Here is a 20,517-nt window from a genome sequence, read left to right as displayed (position 1 = left end):
TTTGACAACCTAGGATGGCTTAGAGTAGACGACAGAGTACAGCAACTTGCAATGGGCCTGGTCTACAAGATACACTATACGACTAAGGTACCCATGTACATGTCAAAATACTTCCCAAAGGTCAGTGAATACCACAACCACTACACCAGAGGAAGCTCAACAAATCATGTTAAACCCAGATTCGGCTCAAACAAGGGACTAAACACGTTTCGCAATTATGCCACATCAATGTGGAACGCCCTACCCAAAGCTGTAAAGGAATGTGAATCCCTACCCACATTCAAAACTGCTCTTAAAGAGCACCTACGGGAGGCTGCAATTCGAAACTGGCCACCGTAAATGCCCAAAACCCCCACCACCTCCTAATAGACAGTCTCCTCCCCACCGCATGTATATATTCCCTCCCCGTCGTATGGATATTTCCCTCCTACCCACCCACCCCCTCCTAATGTACAGTCCCCTCCCCATCATATGTATATACTCTGTCAGGATCTAGGGGTAACAGTACTGTATATTTGAATACCGTTTATGTCACAAATGTATCAGTACTAAATACCTATATGTCCCTATGCCATAAATGTCATGTATGTTGTGTATGTCATAAATGTCTATATTAATTGAAAATGGGGGACCCTGATGGAAACAAGACAAACGTCTTTTTCAGGTCTGCATCCCCTTAACAATTGTGTGTATTGAGCCGTACTGTATTGTACCCATTCTGCAATCTGTTAAATAAAGTTTTCATTCATTCATTCATTCATTCATTCACTCATGCAATGCATCATCTCCCCTGTCAAAAGCCCAATGTTAAATCTGCCAAGAAACAAATAAATAATTTAACCCTTGTGTCTGAAAACTAAAGTGTTATACTCTTACCATATTAGGGGACTAAATTGAAAAACGCCATAATAAGATTATATGTTGAAATAATTTCCCACTTTCTTTTCCATAAATATTTTATTCAACTTCAGATTAAAAATGAAATACTCCCACTTTTCTGAAAGGAGTTGTTAAATCTGACATTACAAAAAACAATATGTGGTGGTTATGATTGGGGCTGAAGTTGAATAAACAATTTATGAAAGAGAAAGTCAAAATAATTCCATGATAATTCAAAGATTATACACCTTTGCCACATATATTGGCTACAAACATAATCACTGCAAATGTGATGCCCACTAGAAGTGGTATCACGTTAATATCTTTAGATTATGTGTCAAAACAGTGTGAACATATTGGTACAGGATTACCTCCATCAGAAACAAGGTAGAACAGTCATTTATATGTAATGGGAGACATTAACATAATTTGGTCAATAGGTGGCAGTATAGGACTGGTGTTTAGTGGCTTCGCCTTCCAGGGAACCGTACTTTGTGCTTAGGGACACACGAGGCGACCTCAGTCTCACAACCGGGAGGACCCAGAGTCAGTAACATCGTGTCTGCACCTTCCTTTGTCAAATGACTAACTACAACCTGTTTCATAGGTGGGTAATATACTACAAAACACACATAAAGGTTAACAAGGATACATGCAATGTCGAGGGTTCAAATGAAGTAACTATTGCGATGTTTGAGTCAAGTTTAAGAAGTTTAAGATGACAAGTAACGTGGTTGAGAAGCAGACCGTCTATTGATGGCGCCATGTCTCGTGGTACATTTAAATAGAGTGTTGGAATACAATTGTCCATTTAATCACTAACGTGTCGGAGTTAAGTATCTCCAAGGGGATTATAAAGGTTTATGTTTTGAAATACATACTGTTTTGGGTTGAATTGCTGTGTAGTAAATGTGTATATTGTGTACAAGACGGTTAGAGGGAAATTACTTTAGCTTACACTACCTGGGAGGTGGCTAAACACCGGAGCGGTACCACATGCTCTCTCTCTCTCTCTCTCTCTCTCTCTCTCTCTCTCTCTCTCTCTCTCTCTCTCTCTCTCTCTCTCTCTCTCTCTCTCTCTCTCTCTCTCTCTCTCTCTCTCTCTCTCTCTCTCTATCTCTATTGCGCCCTCAGTTAAATGTAAATATAAATATATTCCCTTGAGTTATACCATGGTCACGGTTTAGCAAATTCCTAGTAGGGTTGAGAACGGCCCGATACATATATAGATATATAAATGCACTTTCATTGCACATTTGAGTTTCAATAGAACTTGAACCGGAACACAAATATGGGTAACACTGAGGTGTTGAGGTATTTCTGTATACTAGAGAATAGTGGATATGACTGATGATAAATGACTGATGATAAAGGTAACACTTATTGGTGATTTAAGGAATTGTTTGACAGACAATGAGAATGACAGTGTTGTTTAAAAGAAGACATACGATGGTCTCTTCCAACATGCCTAGACATGTCTAGACAGAGGTTAACAGGAGAATGTTTCTCTTCTCACGTGCTTATACTTAAGATGCCAAATATGTATAAAGACATAAGTAATTACAATGTACAGTATATAATACTGGATAACTACATTTAAAAGGAAAATGCTATTGAAGTGAACCAGGGTATCCTAAAAGGGTAGAATGTGTGTTGCAATGATGAATATGCTTTTGAATTAATAACAATAATGGGATTATAATTGAATGTATTAAAGTAATGTAACTAATTGAACTGAATGATTATACAATGATGATACAATGATGATACAATGATGATACAATGATTGATTGATTATTCTGTGGAATAAATAAACGTTGTTGAAAGACAACCGGGAGGACCCAGAGTCAGTAACATCGTGTCTGCACCTTCCTTTGTCAAATGACTAACTACAACCTGTTTCATAGGTTGAACATATATCTGCTATCAGGTGCCATATCCTGGTACCTGTAACACAAAGTTATCAAAAAAATAAGAATCTGATCAGACACAAGGGTTAAGTTGTTGTTCCCTTTCTAATTTCCTCAAAAACATCTATTCTAGTTAATGTGATCAATATTATTTGACAATTGATGCTTTTTGTTGGAAATTTCAGTCATACTTTGAGCTCATTTTATAGTTAAAATGATTGAGACAACGCAATCTTCTGTCTTCGTTGTGCATGCATGCGTGTGCTCACTGTTATGTCCTGTTATGCTTCGTGTAGGTTGTGACATACTAGCAGTTACACTGTAGGCTACTGTGCCTTTAATAGACGGGCGTGGTTAGCGCTCGAGGTAGGGCTGGTGTTGTAACGTAAACGGCAGTTGAATGAAACTACACGTCGTGTGTTCATTGTCTCAACATAATAATTGGCGAACGAGGATGGCCGATTTCGTTTTACCACCGCCACCACCATTTCTACCTGTTCCCGGTGACCCAGCTGTTCCATGGGTTAGATGGCTAATGTCATTTGAGGACTATTTATTGGCGTTGGGACTGGAGGATCTGGAAGAAGCTAGAAAGTGCGCACTTCTGCGACACTGCCTCGGACAGGAGGGGTAACGGATTTATGCTACGCTTACATTAGCCGACGATCAGTACTCTACTGCTACCGAGGCTCCGAAGTCGCATTTTAGCTCGGGAAGAAGCCGTCGGATGTACCGTTTTGAGTTCCGCCAGAGAGCACAGAGGTCTGGTGAGACTGTTTCGCAATATGTGTCTGCCTTGCGGGAGCTAGCCAAGCATTGTGATTTTAGGAACTGGATGGACTCATAGTCGACCAGCTGATTGAAAGAACATTGTGTGCTCAACTGAGGGAGAGACTGTTATTAGAGCCGGACGCCATGACACTAGCTGATGCAGTAGTTATTGGAAGACAGTTGGAGACAGCTATCTCGGAGGCGCGCATGTTTTCCCGCGCGGTGCATGAGCCTGTGACGTCACCTCCACCCGGAGTTCAGAACGTGGCCCAGGAGGCAGCTGGCGCAGACGGTGACAGCTTCGATGTGCAGAGAGTGGCAGACAGGGCACCGAGGGAGAGGGAGAATGGACAAAGGCGTTGTGGTAACTGTGGCTCCCCTAAGCATGCAACCAGGGACCTGTCCTGCCCTGCTCTAGGCAAGCGCTGCCGTAACTGCAACAGGGTTAACCATTTTGCGCGCTGGTGTCGCTCTCCTCCTGATCACACACAGTCTGGGGCTGTTCCCATCAATACAGTACAAAGCCCACAGGCCTCATTCAGTCATTGCACATGTCGTGTGGGTGGGGCCTCCATACCACTCCTCGTTGACACAGGGGCTAAAGTGTCGCTCCTGAATAAGTCCACTTATGACCGGCTCTTCAGTCACGTGCCGTTGACTACAGCAGCAAACGCCCTGTCGGGGGATTGGCCACGCCCCGATCACCACTTTAGGGGTAGCCTGCCTACCTGTGGAGTACAAAAAGAGACGCATCCCTGACACCGAGTTCTACATCACACGGAGAGGGGCTAACATCATGGGGCTAGACCTGTTTCATGCTCTGGACTTCACATTGACCGAGGCTGGGGGTCTACGCGTCCTGCAGGTCACCGCGTCCTGGCCTGACCATCACCCGACACTGTTCGAAGGCCTGGGCTGTATGACTGGATCTGTCAGACCCGTCATTCAGCCGCTGCGGCGCATTCCCTTGGCCCTCCGTGATGCGGTGGAGGAGGAGATTCATCATCTGGTGAAACGGGGGGGGGGGGGGGGGGGGGGCGCGGACTGCGTCTACAGTATGCGTCGATCTGACAGACTTAAACAAAGCCACCATCCCTGACAAGTATCCCCTCCCCACAGCGGAGGAGCTGACTAGCCATTTCCATGGCTCCACGATTTTCAGTAAAATGGATTTACGTCACGGCTACCTGCAGGTTCCCCTGGCACCGGGCAGTATGGACCTCACAGCGTTTGTCACACATGTGGGGGTTTTCAGGTACAAGCGCATGGCTTTTGGCCTGTCATCAGCCCCAAGCTGTTTTCAGAAAATAATGTCGCTCATTTTGGCTGGCATCCAGGGGGTCAGCATCTACTTGGATGATGTGGTGGTGCATACGCCCACCGCTGCACTCCACGACGCTCGCCTGGAGCAGGTCTTCCAGCGCTTCAAGCAACACAGGGTCACACTCAACGCGGAGAAGTGTACATTTGGAGCTACTGAGGTCGAGTTCCTGGGGTTCAGGCTCTCCAGGGAGGGTATCACCCCGATCATGTCCCACACCGAAGCAATCCTGTCCCTGCCGGACCCGCAGTCGCCGTCCAAGCTGTCTTCTTTTCTGGGCATGGCTGCCTACTACCTCCGGTTCATGCCACACTATTCTGACTCGACGGCCCCTCTGCGCCAGCAAGGATGCGGTATGAGACTGGACCCCGGCCTGCCGGGAGGCTGTGCGCGTCATCAAACAGCAGCTCACGTCCCCGCCAACACTGGCGCATTTCAGCCTGACCGCGCCCACCTTGGTCACCTGTGACGCCTCTGGGGTGGTGCTCGGCGCCGTGCTATCCCAGGTTCATGGAGGGGTAGAGCGTCCAGTGGCTTTTGCCTCTCGGGCCCTCACACCAGCCGAGCAGAAATACTCGTGGGGGAAAGGGAGGCCCTCGCCTGTCTGTGGGCCTGCAAACGCTGGCATGTCTACCTGTATGGCAGGGCGTTCACCATTCACACAGATCATCAGTCTCTGACAGCGCTGCTGGCGACCCGAGGGGCGGGGCACAAGCCTATGAGGCTACTGAGGTGGGCTGAATCAGTACAACTTCGGACTCGAGTTTATGCCGGGGCGCTCTAACACGGTAGCTGACCTTCTTTCGAGAGCCGTCTCTACGACAAAAGAGGCGGGTGAGGCGAGTCCTGAACAGGAGGACGACGTGGACTGGGTCCACATGCTGCATGGACCGATCAGCGCAGTAGTCACGCTGGCTGAGCTGCAGCAGGCTGCGGCTGAAGATGAGACATTTGCAAATCTCCGTGCCTATATCCAGGACGGCTGGCCAGCCACGGTGGAGGACAGACTGCTCCCCTACCGCCGAGTCCGCGACGAGCTCTCCTGCTGGGGGAGGTGTGCCTCCCCCGCGGTCACCGCGCTATTATACCAGAGGCGCTGAGGGCCAGGGTATTGCACATGGCGCACGACGGCCACCCGGGGTTGGTTAAGTTGAAACAACGCTGCAGAGACACAGTGTGGTGGCCTCACATAGGCGGCGACGTAGAGGAGCTGGTGCACAACTGTACCTGCTGCCTGCTGAGTGGGAAAACGGGCCAGCCGGCTACAGCACCCCTCACCCCGATCCCGTGGCCGTCCGCGCCGTGGGAGCACATTCAGGTTGACCTATGCGGAGAGCTTCATGGGGCCCCGGCACATGCCCGCTACCTGATGGTCGTGCACGACCTACACTCAAAGTGGCCAGAAGCCATCGAACTAAGCTCCATCACCACACAGAGCATCACCGACAACCTCGTCAAGCTGTTTGGGCGCTGGGGCCTGCCCAGTGTCGTCACCACAGACAATGGGCCTCAATTCATTTCGGCAGAGTTCTCGGAGTTCCTGTCACTGAGGTCCATCAGGCACATCAGGACGTCGGTCTACCATCCTGAAAGTAACGGCGGCGTTGAACGCCTAAACAAATCTCTGAAGAATGGAATCCGAGCCTGCCTGGAGGAGGGGAAAACCTTCAGCGCTGCACTCACCCAAACTCTCCTGACCATCCGGGCATCCAAGCACTCCACCACAGGGGTCTCTCCGGCTCTGCTCATGATTGGGCGAGAAATGAAACAACCACTAGACTGCTTGAGAGCTGAACCGGCCCCTGCATGCGAGAGCCCTGGGCTCGAGAAGGCCAGAGATCAGGTCCAAAGCTCACAGGCTCAGATGAAACGGAGGTATGATGCCTCTCACAGACCCCCGCTATGTCAGCAGGGGATTGGGTCAGGATTAAACACGCCAACCGCAAGAACAAGCTGAGCTCATACTGGTCAGCACCCCTCTGAGTGACCCGTCAACTGGGTCCGGCCACCTACAGACTAGATGATGGTTCTCGCTGGCACTCAAACCGCCTGCATAAGGTTGGTGCCCCGACACTGCCCGCATCATCCCTGAGCCAATCTGCAACCCGCAGTTGGCAGCCCTGCTTGGAAGCAACCAGGGTGGGAGGTAACCCACCACAACCACCAGACCCTGCTCCCCAGCCTGCTCGCCCTCAGATGGTGAGGGCTCCACCCGCTTGGCATGGGGACCATGTTACTGGGTAAATGCCACGGGTTGGTGGACTGAAGTGTTCAGTTTCTGTTCATGGACTGGAATGTTCTATTGCTGTTGCAAAAGGGAAGGGGGGGGAAATGTTATGTCCTGTTATGCTACGTGTAGGTTGTGACATACTAGCAGTTACACTGTAGGCTACTGTGCCTTTAATAGACGGGCGTGGTTAGCGCTCGAGGTAGGGCTAGTGTTGTAACGTAAACGTCAGTTGAATAAAGTTATGAAACTACACAGTTGTGTGTTCATTGTCTCAACATAATACTTGTTGTGAAGGATCAGATTAAACCGAATATATATATTTATTTATGGATATATATTTAATAGTATTTGTATATCGTTTGATATCCCTTGTATATTCTTTGTACATATACACTGAATATCCCTTTAGTCTACTACAGCCCATAATAGTTCATTCTCTCATTGGACAAGAACCTGGCGCCAGCAGACAAGCCCCTTGAGTCAAGTTCAATAGTGCCGACGAACATGTCCCAACTAGCCCCGGTTCCGCGTAGGAATACGGCTACCGAAATACGAATGGTACTATTTGTTCACCGTGCATATAAATATGGCGCAAGTAAAGTAGAACTTTCTTTTAGTCCATTAGTCCTTTACCCTCCAACCTAGTAACAGACGTGAAGCCTCACCCACGACCCACGTGTGGTGCAGTATGGCCTATTTGGCCCCAGAATAGGCATTGAGACCTCGTGTAAATTCATAGCTGAATTGTCATAGTTTGGCACCGTATTTCTATTAAGTAATAATAGTCTATTATGTATGGTGCATCGTTCGGTTAGAGTTCTAAAGTGAGCAGCACCCCCATCGTTTCCTCGCGTTATCTAGAGTCTTAACCAGGCTGGGCAGACCACGCGTGGTGCTTTCATCCGAGGAGTTCTGGGCGAGGACGAGTGGACCTGCACATTGGATTACCTACCCGGACGACTGCTGAGCCTATACGGCATGGAATATCTATTTGCTTTGGGTGCTTTGATTTGTGGAGCGGATAACAGCCAACGCCGGTGAGTGTTGGAATTACCCCCGAGAGGAGCCCAGGTGAGACGGCGCTCAACCCAGACCGAGGCCGCCTCGCTTCTCCTTCGTTGTGGACCTACAGCCTACAGCTACCGTCTACAAGAGGGCCCAAGTGTATTCATCTGTGGATCAAGATCCTGCGGGCACTGTGTTCTGTACCTGAATTCTCCCCAGGAATCGTTGGCCAGATGGGATGCAGCTGACGGCTCTCCAAACCCCCCCCCCCTACTGACTTACAACCAGCAGGACCCCTTTAGTATCCCGCTATAATCCTTAAGTACCATCGCTATAGTTCCCTAAAGAACCAGGTTGTATACTTGCTTCCTGCGTAACCAGAGATTGGACATTCAGTGTTGATTTGCCTACGAATACTCATTTGCCTTACAAGTGCATTCAAATCATAAATGTAATTAAGTGAATGTTGTATATACCTTTTGCTATATTAAACCTTCGACTGTTATATTTGTGTGGACCTGATTTCATATGTGGGAAAGTGTTCATCATACTTAGATATCGTGTACTGTATGGCCAGAAGTTAAAGTACATCAAGCGGTAGTGGTTTAATGATACCATACTTATCAATACAGTCAGGGAATTGTACCCCTCAGTTACAATACTCACCACACGCGATACATGTGTCACTATTCTGGCAGTGGCTACTGTTATTATAGTATTGTAATGAAAGGTCTGTTATTTAATGTTTGTGTAAAGGGCTATTTTAACTGTTCATGGGTAGTGCATCAGTAAAGTGAATATGGTATTGTGCTCTTGCTCTGTTTGAATAGGTGGAGAGAGTGGTTAACTGTATTTTTCTTTTTGAAGGTGGAGAGAGTAGCATTGCTAGTGCCACAACAGTTTTATTTGAGGTTCATAACAGTACATTGTACTAAGCAATTGTTGGCTCATTAGTTTGTGATTCACATGCACTAAAATTCACCAGAATGCAGGAAATTAAGGCTTTGTAACAAAGACATTCCTGGTGGGGAACCCCCAGACCCTGTTTAAAAAGTGGCCTGATTGGGGCTATATTTCCCGCTATATCTCCCGGTATGAATTATTTCCCCAGCCCGGCCCTGGAAATTTGTCATACAGACTTGGAGATGGAGCCAAGTGAGGTATTCAGAAGTTCAAGTGAGGTATGTTTGTTTTTATTTCTTCAGGCTTGAAAAGTCAAAATAAAACAATTATTATGTTCTTCTCGTTTGCCTCACGTCTCACGTCATTTTCAGTTAAAGGGTCATTAGAAATAACTTATTTCAAAGCCATTCTAAACAACGAACGTTCCTCTCATGGCGTTCTGGAAAAAGAAATCTCAGAAAGGCCGCACCCCCTGCCGATTTAAAGTTCCAACGTGCCTGCATGCCGCAGTATTTGCCCGCGTCCACCTTTTGTTTGATGTGGTCGTTCAAATAGAGAAGGCATGTGTCAGTGGAGTGGGATGTTCTGAATCCTGATTGGAATTCGTAGATTAAATTTTTTATCGCCAGGTACTTTTCGACCTGTTCATAGACTATTTTCTCCATGACTTTCGAGATGGAGGTAAGAATAGAAACAGGGCGGTAGTTGCCTGGGTCTAATTTGCTGCCCTTTTTGTGCAGAGGGGTCACTCTGGCAATTTTGAAGTCCTTGGGGACGTGTCCCTGTTTTATGGAGAGGTCTCTATGTTTCCTCCAAACCCACTTCCACCCTCCCTCCCTCTTCCCTCTGTGCCTGTCTACAGGAAATCAAATCCTGGTTCACCTCAAATTTCCTGAAATTAAACAGTGGCAAAACAGAGGTAGTCCTCATTGGCTCCAAGTCCACACTCACCAAGCACCCCAGTTTCACTCTCACCATAGACAACTCCTTGGTTTCCCCTTCCCCCCAGGTCAAGAGTCTGGGTGTCGTCCTCGACAGCACCCTATCATTCCATTCCCACATCAATAACATCATCCGGTCCGCCTACTTCCACCTTCGCAACATCAACCGCCTCCGCCCTTCACTCACTCCCAACAGCGCCACAATCCTGGTCCACTCCCTCGTCACTTCCCGCTTAGATTACTGCAACTCCCTTCTCTTTGGTCTCCCCCACAAACTCCTCCATAAGCTCCAACTGGTCCAGAACGCTGCTGCCCGTATTATCACCAGAACCCCTGTCATCAGTCACGTCCTATGACAACTACACTGGCTTCCCATTAAACTCTGCATAGTCTACAAGATCCTCCTCCATACATACAAGGCCATACACAACCTCGCCCCTCCATACCTGTCCGACCTCCTTCATATCAACATTCCCACCCGGTCCCTCAGGTCTGCCTCCTCCATCAACCTGACCGCCCCCCCAGCCCGTCTGTCCACCATGGGGTCAAGAGCCTTCAGCTGCTCTGCCCCCCGCCTCTGGAACTCCCTCCCCCCCGACATCAGGAACATTGACTCCATCATTTCTTTTAAAACCCACCTCAAAACCCACCTTTTTAGGCAGGCTGATTTAATTTTTTGTCTGATTTTATATATTTTTATTTTTTATTTTAATGTACTGTGATTATGAATTTAACTGTTTTTAACTTGTTGTATGGCGACCTTGAGTGCCTTGAAAGGCGCCTTATAAATAGAATGCATTATTATTATTATTATTATTATTATTATTATTATTATTATTATTATTATTATTATTATTATTATTATTATTATTATTATGTGTGTGATGACTGGAGTGATGGCCGCTGCTGAGTCTCTGAGGAATTTGGAGGGGATGTTGTTATGGTTTGTAACCGACCCCAATCGCACAACACAAGACAGGTATGATGGTTTGCCAAGAAACAGATATTTATTTAGAACAGGGAAAAAGGGCACTGTCCCCTTAAGGGAGAAAACACAAAACACAGGAATAACACAAGAGGGGAAGGTAAAGTGCCTTTAAGAGGCGGGCAGGAAAAGGGAACACTATGGGAAGGTAAGGGAACGCCTAAGGGAAGGTTAAGGGAACGCCTAGGGAACAGAGGAACTAGAGACTAGGAGAACTAGGGAAAGAGGACTAGGGACTAGGAGAACTAGGGATAGAGGACTAGGGACTAGGTGGAACTAGAAGGGGAGAACTTGGGACAGAGGGGAACTGAGGCCCGCGGAGGCGGGCTGGGGAACAGGGAGGAACTGGGGACAGAGAACCGCGGAGGCGGGCTGGGGACAGGGAGGAACTGGGGACTGGTGGGAAAACATCTGGGCCGCTCTGCAGAACAGAGGAGAGGGTTAATATTCAAAGGGAACAAACAGAGCAGATGCAGAACAGTCCAAATAACAAAGTAACAAAGTAAATACTATCTTCGTGTGAACAAACACACAGTGGGAGATGAAATGTCCAAAATAATATCCACGAGAGAACAAAACAGAGTGGGAGATGAAATGTCCAAACTAATAACTAAGTGAGAACTAAAGGAGGCAATACGCTGGGTGAGTGACATCACAATCAAAACTCACCCAGGCGTATGCGTAATGGTACAGGAACAGCAGCGGGACGAGGGCAAGGGGCATAACGCTGAGTGAGTGACATCACAATCAAAACTCACCCAGGCGTATGCGTAAAGGTACAGGGACAGCAGCGGGAACGGGGGCAAGAGGCATTACGCTGAGTGAGTGACATCACAATCAAAACTCACCCAGGCGTATGCGTAAAGGTACAGGGACAACAGCGGGAACGGGGGCAAGGGCACTACGCTGGGTGAGTGACATCACAATCAAAACTCACCCAGGCGTAAGCGTAATGGTACAGGGACAGCAGCGGGAACGGGGGCAAGGGCACTACGCTGGGTGAGTGACATCACAATCAAAACTCACCCAGGCGTAAGCGTAATGGTACAGGGACAGCAGCGGGGCGAGGGCATCGCCACCGGGTGGCTGGCTGTCCGAGCCGAGGGACAGAGTGCTGGAACAGTGGCGGTGGCGAGGGTGTCGTCCACCGGGTAGCCGACTGTCGGAGCCGAGGAACAGAGTGCGCGCCACACCTTGGTGTGCGCGTCGGAACAGTGGCGGTGGCGAGGGTGTCGTCCACCGGGTAGCCGCTGTCGGAGCCGAGGAACAGAGTGCGCGCCACACCTTGGTGTGCGCGTCGGAACAGTGCCGGTGGCGAGGGTGTCGTCCACCGGGTAGCCGCTGTCGGAGCCGAGGAACAGAGTGCGCGCCACACCTTGGTGTGCGCGTCGGAACAGTGGCGGTGGCGAGGGTGTCGTCCACCGGGTAGCCGCTGTCGGAGCCGAGGAACAGAGTGCGCGCCACACCTTGGTGTGCGCGTCGGAACAGTGGCGGTGGCGAGGGTGTCGTCCACCGGGTAGCCGCTGTCGGAGCCGAGGAACAGAGTGCGCGCCACACCTTGGTGTGCGCGTCGGAACCGAGAGACGCATCTGGTGCGTCTGCGTGGAGGAGTGTGCCAAGCAGGAAGGTCTGGAAGATGCGCGTCGGCGCGCTGAGGTCTGGAGAGCGTGCCAAGCTCGAAGGTCTGGAAGATGCGCGTCTGTGCGCTGGTACGGAGGAGCGTGCCAAGCTCGAAGGTCTGGAAGATGCGCGTCTGTGCGCTGGTACGGAGGAGCGTGCCAAGCTCGAAGGTCTGGAAGATGCGCGTCTGAGCGCTGGTACGGAGGAGCGTGCCAAGCTCGAAGGTCTGAAGTGGAACACTGGAATACCTCCCGTAGAGGATTAGAGAGCGCAGTACAGTGTCTCCCTCCAGGCAAACGGCGGCAGGTGGCGAAGGCTTGAGCGCATCTGGCGCGCTGGTCTGGAGTGGAACACTGGAATACCTCCCGTAGAGAATTAGAGAGCGCAGTACAATGTCTCCCTCCAGGCAAACGGCGACAGGTGGCCAAAGCCCTTGAAGATGCGCGTTGCGCGCTGGTGACTGGAGAGCGTGCCAAGCCCGAGGGTCCGGGAGATGCGCGTTGGTCTAGATGTGCGTCAGGACGAACAGCTGCGCTGGGGTCTGCAGTGGAACGCTGGGGTGCCTCCCGTGGAAGTTACAGGGAGCGCAGAACAGTCTCCTCCACAGGCTACGGCGACAGCAGACGAAGGCTGGAGCAAACATCTCAAGGCTGGAGAGATCCATCATACAGCATTGGTAGACCAGAGGATCTCCCGAAAGAGTCTAGATGTTAGAGAATATGACTCAGCATGAATACAACACGACCCCACGCCGAAACGAGGGGAAGCGCCCTGGTATTTAAAGCCCACAGGGGAACTAATTAGCCTGCCACCACAGGTGCGAGAGGTAATTGATAATAGTCCAGGTGTGGCCACTGAGAGTAAACGAGAGTAAAGAACGAGAGGGTGGGGGCTAGAGAGAGTGAGTGAGAAGGGAATTTCTAACAGTAGGCTTTAAAGAAACAGAGAAAAGGTGGTGAGCAGCGGGCAAAACCTCACAGTACCCCCCCCTCAACGGGAGCCACCCGGCGACCCAAAACAAATACAGACAGAGTGGCAGGGGGCAAAACAAGAGGTACTGGCCAAGCCAGCAGGGGAAGCCACCACAAGAGTGGGGCTAGCAAAAGAAACAGGGTCGCCGAGGGGTAACTAGGGTAGCAGAGGGGCAACTGGTCTAGAGGAACTGGGTCTAGAGAACTAGTCTAGCGAACTGGGCAAGAGAACTGGTCTAGAGAACTGGTTTAGAGAACTGGTCTAGAGAACTGGTCTAGAGGAACTGAGGGGCAAGCAGGGTAGCTAAGGGGTAACCATGGAAGCACCGGGAAAGGGCTAGCAGAGGGAAGGTTAGCTGCCAGGGCACTGATAGCTACAGGGCCTATGCTAGCTGTACTGCTACATCAACATAGAGGCTGCGCAAGCTGCCGGAGCCAGGCTAGCAGAGGGAAAGGGTAGCTGCCAGGGCACTGATAGCTACAGGGCCTATGCTAGCTGTACTGCTACATCAACATAGAGGCTGCGCTAGCTGCCGGAGCTAGGCTGGCAGACAGGGCTGGACCAGCATGAGAGCACAAGCTAGCTGGAAGGACAGTCCTAGCTGTGTGAGAAAAACTGACCTTGCTAGCTGAAAGGGCAGTCCTAGCAGTGGGATAAACTACACAAAAAAGTGGAGGCCATGCAGAGGGACCGGGTTAGCTGCTTGGGCCTGGCTAGCTACAGGGCCTATGCCAGCTGCAAGGCTGCATTAACATAGAGGCTGTGCTAACAGCCGGGGCCAAGCTAGCAGACCGGGGCCATGCAGAGGGAAACTGGGTTAGCCGCCAGGGCATGGCTAGCTACAGGGCCTATGCCAGCAGCAAGGGCTGCATAAACATAGAGGCTGTGCTAGCAGCCGGGGCTAAGCTAGCAGACAGGGGCTCTGCTGAGGGACTGGGTTAGCTGCCAGGGCATGGCTAGCTACAGGGGGGTCAAACAGGGCAAAACGGGAAGCAAACAGGGGAGCTAACCGGGGAGACTAACAAGCTAACAGGGGAGCTAACAGGGCTAACAGGGGAGCTAGAGGGAACAAGAAAAAAAAGGCAAACTCAACATACACCGTCTGTGCTGGCTGGGGTCGTCGATTTGGTGGGGTCGTACTGTTATGGTTTGTAACCGACCCCAATCGCACAACACAAGACAGGTATGATGGTTTGCCAAGAAACAGATATTTATTTAGAACAGGGAAAAAGGGCACTGTCCCCTTAAGGGAGAAAACACAAAACACAGGAATAACACAAGAGGGGAAGGTAAAGTGCCTTTAAGAGGCGGGCAGGAAAAGGGAACACTATGGGAAGGTAAGGGAACGCCTAAGGGAAGGTTAAGGGAACGCCTAGGGAACAGAGGAACTAGAGACTAGGAGAACTAGGGAAAGAGGACTAGGGACTAGGAGAACTAGGGATAGAGGACTAGGGACTAGGTGGAACTAGAAGGGGAGAACTTGGGACAGAGGGGAACTGAGGCCCGCGGAGGCGGGCTGGGGAACAGGGAGGAACTGGGGACAGAGAACCGCGGAGGCGGGCTGGGGACAGGGAGGAACTGGGGACTGGTGGGAAAACATCTGGGCCGCTCTGCAGAACAGAGGAGAGGGTTAATATTCAAAGGGAACAAACAGAGCAGATGCAGAACAGTCCAAATAACAAAGTAACAAAGTAAATACTATCTTCGTGTGAACAAACACACAGTGGGAGATGAAATGTCCAAAATAATATCCACGAGAGAACAAAACAGAGTGGGAGATGAAATGTCCAAACTAATAACTAAGTGAGAACTAAAGGAGGCAATACGCTGGGTGAGTGACATCACAATCAAAACTCACCCAGGCGTATGCGTAATGGTACAGGAACAGCAGCGGGACGAGGGCAAGGGGCATAACGCTGAGTGAGTGACATCACAATCAAAACTCACCCAGGCGTATGCGTAAAGGTACAGGGACAGCAGCGGGAACGGGGGCAAGAGGCATTACGCTGAGTGAGTGACATCACAATCAAAACTCACCCAGGCGTATGCGTAAAGGTACAGGGACAACAGCGGGAACGGGGGCAAGGGCACTACGCTGGGTGAGTGACATCACAATCAAAACTCACCCAGGCGTAAGCGTAATGGTACAGGGACAGCAGCGGGAACGGGGGCAAGGGCACTACGCTGGGTGAGTGACATCACAATCAAAACTCACCCAGGCGTAAGCGTAATGGTACAGGGACAGCAGCGGGGCGAGGGCATCGCCACCGGGTGGCTGGCTGTCCGAGCCGAGGGACAGAGTGCTGGAACAGTGGCGGTGGCGAGGGTGTCGTCCACCGGGTAGCCGACTGTCGGAGCCGAGGAACAGAGTGCGCGCCACACCTTGGTGTGCGCGTCGGAACAGTGGCGGTGGCGAGGGTGTCGTCCACCGGGTAGCCGCTGTCGGAGCCGAGGAACAGAGTGCGCGCCACACCTTGGTGTGCGCGTCGGAACAGTGGCGGTGGCGAGGGTGTCGTCCACCGGGTAGCCGCTGTCGGAGCCGAGGAACAGAGTGCGCGCCACACCTTGGTGTGCGCGTCGGAACAGTGGCGGTGGCGAGGGTGTCGTCCACCGGGTAGCCGCTGTCGGAGCCGAGGAACAGAGTGCGCGCCACACCTTGGTGTGCGCGTCGGAACAGTGGCGGTGGCGAGGGTGTCGTCCACCGGGTAGCCGCTGTCGGAGCCGAGGAACAGAGTGCGCGCCACACCTTGGTGTGCGCGTCGGAACAGTGGCGGTGGCGAGGGTGTCGTCCACCGGGTAGCCGCTGTCGGAGCCGAGGAACAGAGTGCGCGCCACACCTTGGTGTGCGCGTCGGAACCGAGAGACGCATCTGGTGCGTCTGCGTGGAGGAGTGTGCCAAGCAGGAAGGTCTGGAAGATGCGCGTCGGCGCGCTGAGGTCTGGAGAGCGTGCCAAGCTCGAAGGTCTGGAAGATGCGCGTCTGTGCGCTGGTACGGAGGAGCGTGCCAAGCTCGAAGGTCTGGAAGATGCGCGTCTGTGCGCTGGTACGGAGGAGCGTGCCAAGCTCGAAGGTCTGGAAGATGCGCGTCTGAGCGCTGGTACGGAGGAGCGTGCCAAGCTCGAAGGTCTGAAGTGGAACACTGGAATACCTCCCGTAGAGGATTAGAGAGCGCAGTACAGTGTCTCCCTCCAGGCAAACGGCGGCAGGTGGCGAAGGCTTGAGCGCATCTGGCGCGCTGGTCTGGAGTGGAACACTGGAATACCTCCCGTAGAGAATTAGAGAGCGCAGTACAATGTCTCCCTCCAGGCAAACGGCGACAGGTGGCCAAAGCCCTTGAAGATGCGCGTTGCGCGCTGGTGACTGGAGAGCGTGCCAAGCCCGAGGGTCCGGGAGATGCGCGTTGGTCTAGATGTGCGTCAGGACGAACAGCTGCGCTGGGGTCTGCAGTGGAACGCTGGGGTGCCTCCCGTGGAAGTTACAGGGAGCGCAGAACAGTCTCCTCCACAGGCTACGGCGACAGCAGACGAAGGCTGGAGCAAACATCTCAAGGCTGGAGAGATCCATCATACAGCATTGGTAGACCAGAGGATCTCCCGAAAGAGTCTAGATGTTAGAGAATATGACTCAGCATGAATACAACACGACCCCACGCCGAAACGAGGGGAAGCGCCCTGGTATTTAAAGCCCACAGGGGAACTAATTAGCCTGCCACCACAGGTGCGAGAGGTAATTGATAATAGTCCAGGTGTGGCCACTGAGAGTAAACGAGAGTAAAGAACGAGAGGGTGGGGGCTAGAGAGAGTGAGTGAGAAGGGAATTTCTAACAGTAGGCTTTAAAGAAACAGAGAAAAGGTGGTGAGCAGCGGGCAAAACCTCACAGATGTTGTCATGGCCAGTGGCCTTGTTAGGTTGGAGGGCGCTCAGTTTTTTGAGTACCTCATCGGTTGTTACCATAGTAACAGTGTAGTACAGTGTAGTACCCACTAATAGGCAAAAAAAATATTGAATAGATATCACTATGAAACTTTCCCAATTTGTTATGTACATATAAACTAAGAAAAAATATATTGCAAGTTTCCTGAATTTTATGTTTATATATGCAAATGAGGCACTTCCCCATTAAATATGTGCACATTTATGGATGCAATCAGGCAAAATTAAGTCAAATAAACAACTAAATGTGTGTTATTGACATTTTATTGTCACTAGTTTCATAGAAGACATGTTTAGGAAGCAAAATATAACAAAATCTCAATATCGTCGAAAAAGGCAAAAAGGCAATTTTGGGGGTGCCTTAAAACAGTAAATGTCTACTTTGGTCACATCATGGTTATTTTGAGTAGGCTTCGACAACAATACAAGTATTGAAAGGACACCTTTGTTGTGGTTCGCTGTGATGGAGCGGCGTCCCCTCCCAGAATGCAAAGCGGCAAGCAAATCAATTGCTCAGCCGAGGCAATGAGCCAACTCTTAAAATTATGCAATTGATATTGTAATTTTGTAGCTAAACTGAAATGTTGCAAGCATTAGCATAAATGAGCATAGCTTGATTAGCGTAGGTTACTTTCTAGTTAATGAGAGATGTACCATTTCTGCATCACTGGGAAATGATTTAGCATGCTCTCTATTTTTATAAAAGCAGGCCCTATTTCCTGAGCCTGGATATGTCCCTTTGTTGATTTTCTGTCATGTGACTCTTGTGCTCTGGTCCAGCCTCTGTTGTTGATTCTCTGTCATGTGACTCTTGTGCTCTGGTCGAGCCTCTGTTGTTGATTCTGCCATGTGACTCTTGTGCTCTGGTCCAGCCTCTGTTGTTGATTCTCTGTCATGTGACTCTTGCAGGCCCGGACTGGCCGTCAGGACGTTCGGGACGAATCCCGATGGGCCGGAAGTAAAGTGGGCTGGGGGGGGGGGTTCGGTGTGTGGGCCAGTGTGTGGGCCAGTGTGTGAGTCGGTGTGTGGGCCACTAATGTGGGCCGGTGTGTGGGCCGGTGTGTGGGCCGGTGTGTGGGCCGGTATGTGGGCCGGTGTGTGAGCCAGTGTGTGAGTCGGTGTGTGGGCCACTAATGTGGACCGGTATATGGGCCAGTATGTGGGCCGGTGTGTGGGCCGGTGTGTGGGCCGGCAGTGGCGCCGGCAGGATTAAATTCCATAGTACGCATGCTTGCTCGCACAGAAACAGTCCGTCCAGATGATGTAGCCTACACAGCGTTCTACTACAGATACACTACCCAGAGCGCAACGACACACATAGGTGACAATAGTGTGTGTGTGTGTGTGTGTGTTCGTGCGGGCCGGAGTGACTCTGAACGTCTCAGGCTGAATTTGTGTCCTCTAGCCCAGTGTTTCTCAACTGGTGGGTCGCAACCCAAAAGTGGGTCGCGGGGCCATTTCGCGGATGTGTGTTAAAAAAAAGAATTATAGTTTATTTTTTGCACTACCTATCTTTGTGAAAGTGGCTTCTCAGCTCTGGTCCAGCTGAAGACAAAGCATAGGAACAGATTGGACATTGAGCATGACCTCAGAGTTGCTTTGTCTACCATCACCCCAGACTTTGAGACAGGAGCAAACAACATCCCCAGTTATATAGTCGTGCTGGCGAATCGCGTCTTGCTCTTTCGCCATCGAGATATACCTCATCTCCAGTACCTACTGTACTTCATTAACGAAAACAAATGCACCCATGCACCTGACCAGGCCCCGCCCCAGTGTCCTCCTATAAGGGCACCAGGCGTGGTCACACTTGCCCTTCCTCTATTTCGTTTCCATCATGGCGGATGCTTGCACCCTGTGTAACTAGCGTTATGACGTAAGTTTGTGTATTCGCCGAAGATTCGCCAGCCCCTGGAATCTTCTCGGCATGTTCCAATGGCACGTCGGGTCTGTCCTGGTGTTCCTCGTCTCTTGGCAGCGGTTCGAGGGACAGCGTGCAATGTTTAGCTATCGAGCTAACTCGCACACAGGTAGGCTCTGTGCCATCAGGCATTAACGCTGGTGTTAGTAATGCTGCTTGTTGTTCTGTTGGACAACCGAGTTATGTATCGGCGCAAGGGGCAGGATGTCTGGGTGAACGTCCCTCTGAGTTGGACGTTTTCCAGGCTGCCCTGGAGCGCGCTGCTAATACTAATGCTATAATGCTGGGTCACTGTTCTAATGTTCCCCGCTGTGGGATGTCACTAGGCATAACAATGCTGGCGTTGGTGATGTTGCTCGAGTTGTCCCGGGAGACAACCGAGTTGTGTATCGGCGCCAGGGGCAGGATGTCTGGGTAAACGCTGTTGTTTTCCCTTTTACCCTGGAGCGCGCGGCTAACGCTATGCTATGCTGGGCTACTGTTTATGTTTGTCTCCCCGCTGAGAGATGTCTGTCTACAGTCTTCCCTCCTCTTAACTATTCATGCTGACGGTCAATCGGTGTCTACCTTTAGATTAATCTGTCTAGTTTAGTTAGTAAGTTTATTTTCCCCCATGTCTGCTTTTTTGCAGCACCACAAACATGGGAACTCTCTAACTCCCCCCCCCCCCTTCCCCCCCATCCCCCCCCCCATCACCCCCCCTCCCTCCCCCCCCTCCTCCCCCATCTCTCTGAGTGCCTGTCTCCTAGCGCTGACTAAGGTGATGGATGCCTCGGGGTCTTGGCCAAGATTGCAGTGACTGCTCTACATGCACCACCGAGGCCTTGGATCAGCTACTTACCGTCGTCTGTCCGTGGTCCTGTCAACTGGTGTGTCAACGCGGTTTCATTGCTGGGTTAAGTACTTCTATTCTATTCACATAATATGCTTACTTCATATATCTACTCTATTCACATATATGCTTACCACTTGTATCTATTGCTATGTCCGCCCACTACAATCACACGAGCTGTCTAACGCCTGTCCCATCTCCCTGTCCCCCTGTGAGTTGCTGTCCTGGAGTGCTGACCGGAGTGTCGGACGTCCCGTGATGAAGGCCGGGAGGATGCGACCCTCTCTGCGCCGC

This window comes from Notolepis coatsorum (genome assembly GCF_963971535.1).
Source record: "Notolepis coatsorum genome assembly, chromosome: 3".
NCBI classification, from domain to species: Eukaryota; Metazoa; Chordata; class Actinopteri; order Aulopiformes; family Paralepididae; genus Notolepis; species Notolepis coatsorum.
The sequence above is the reverse complement of the archived record's forward strand: the minus strand, read 5'-3'. Positions refer to the sequence as shown.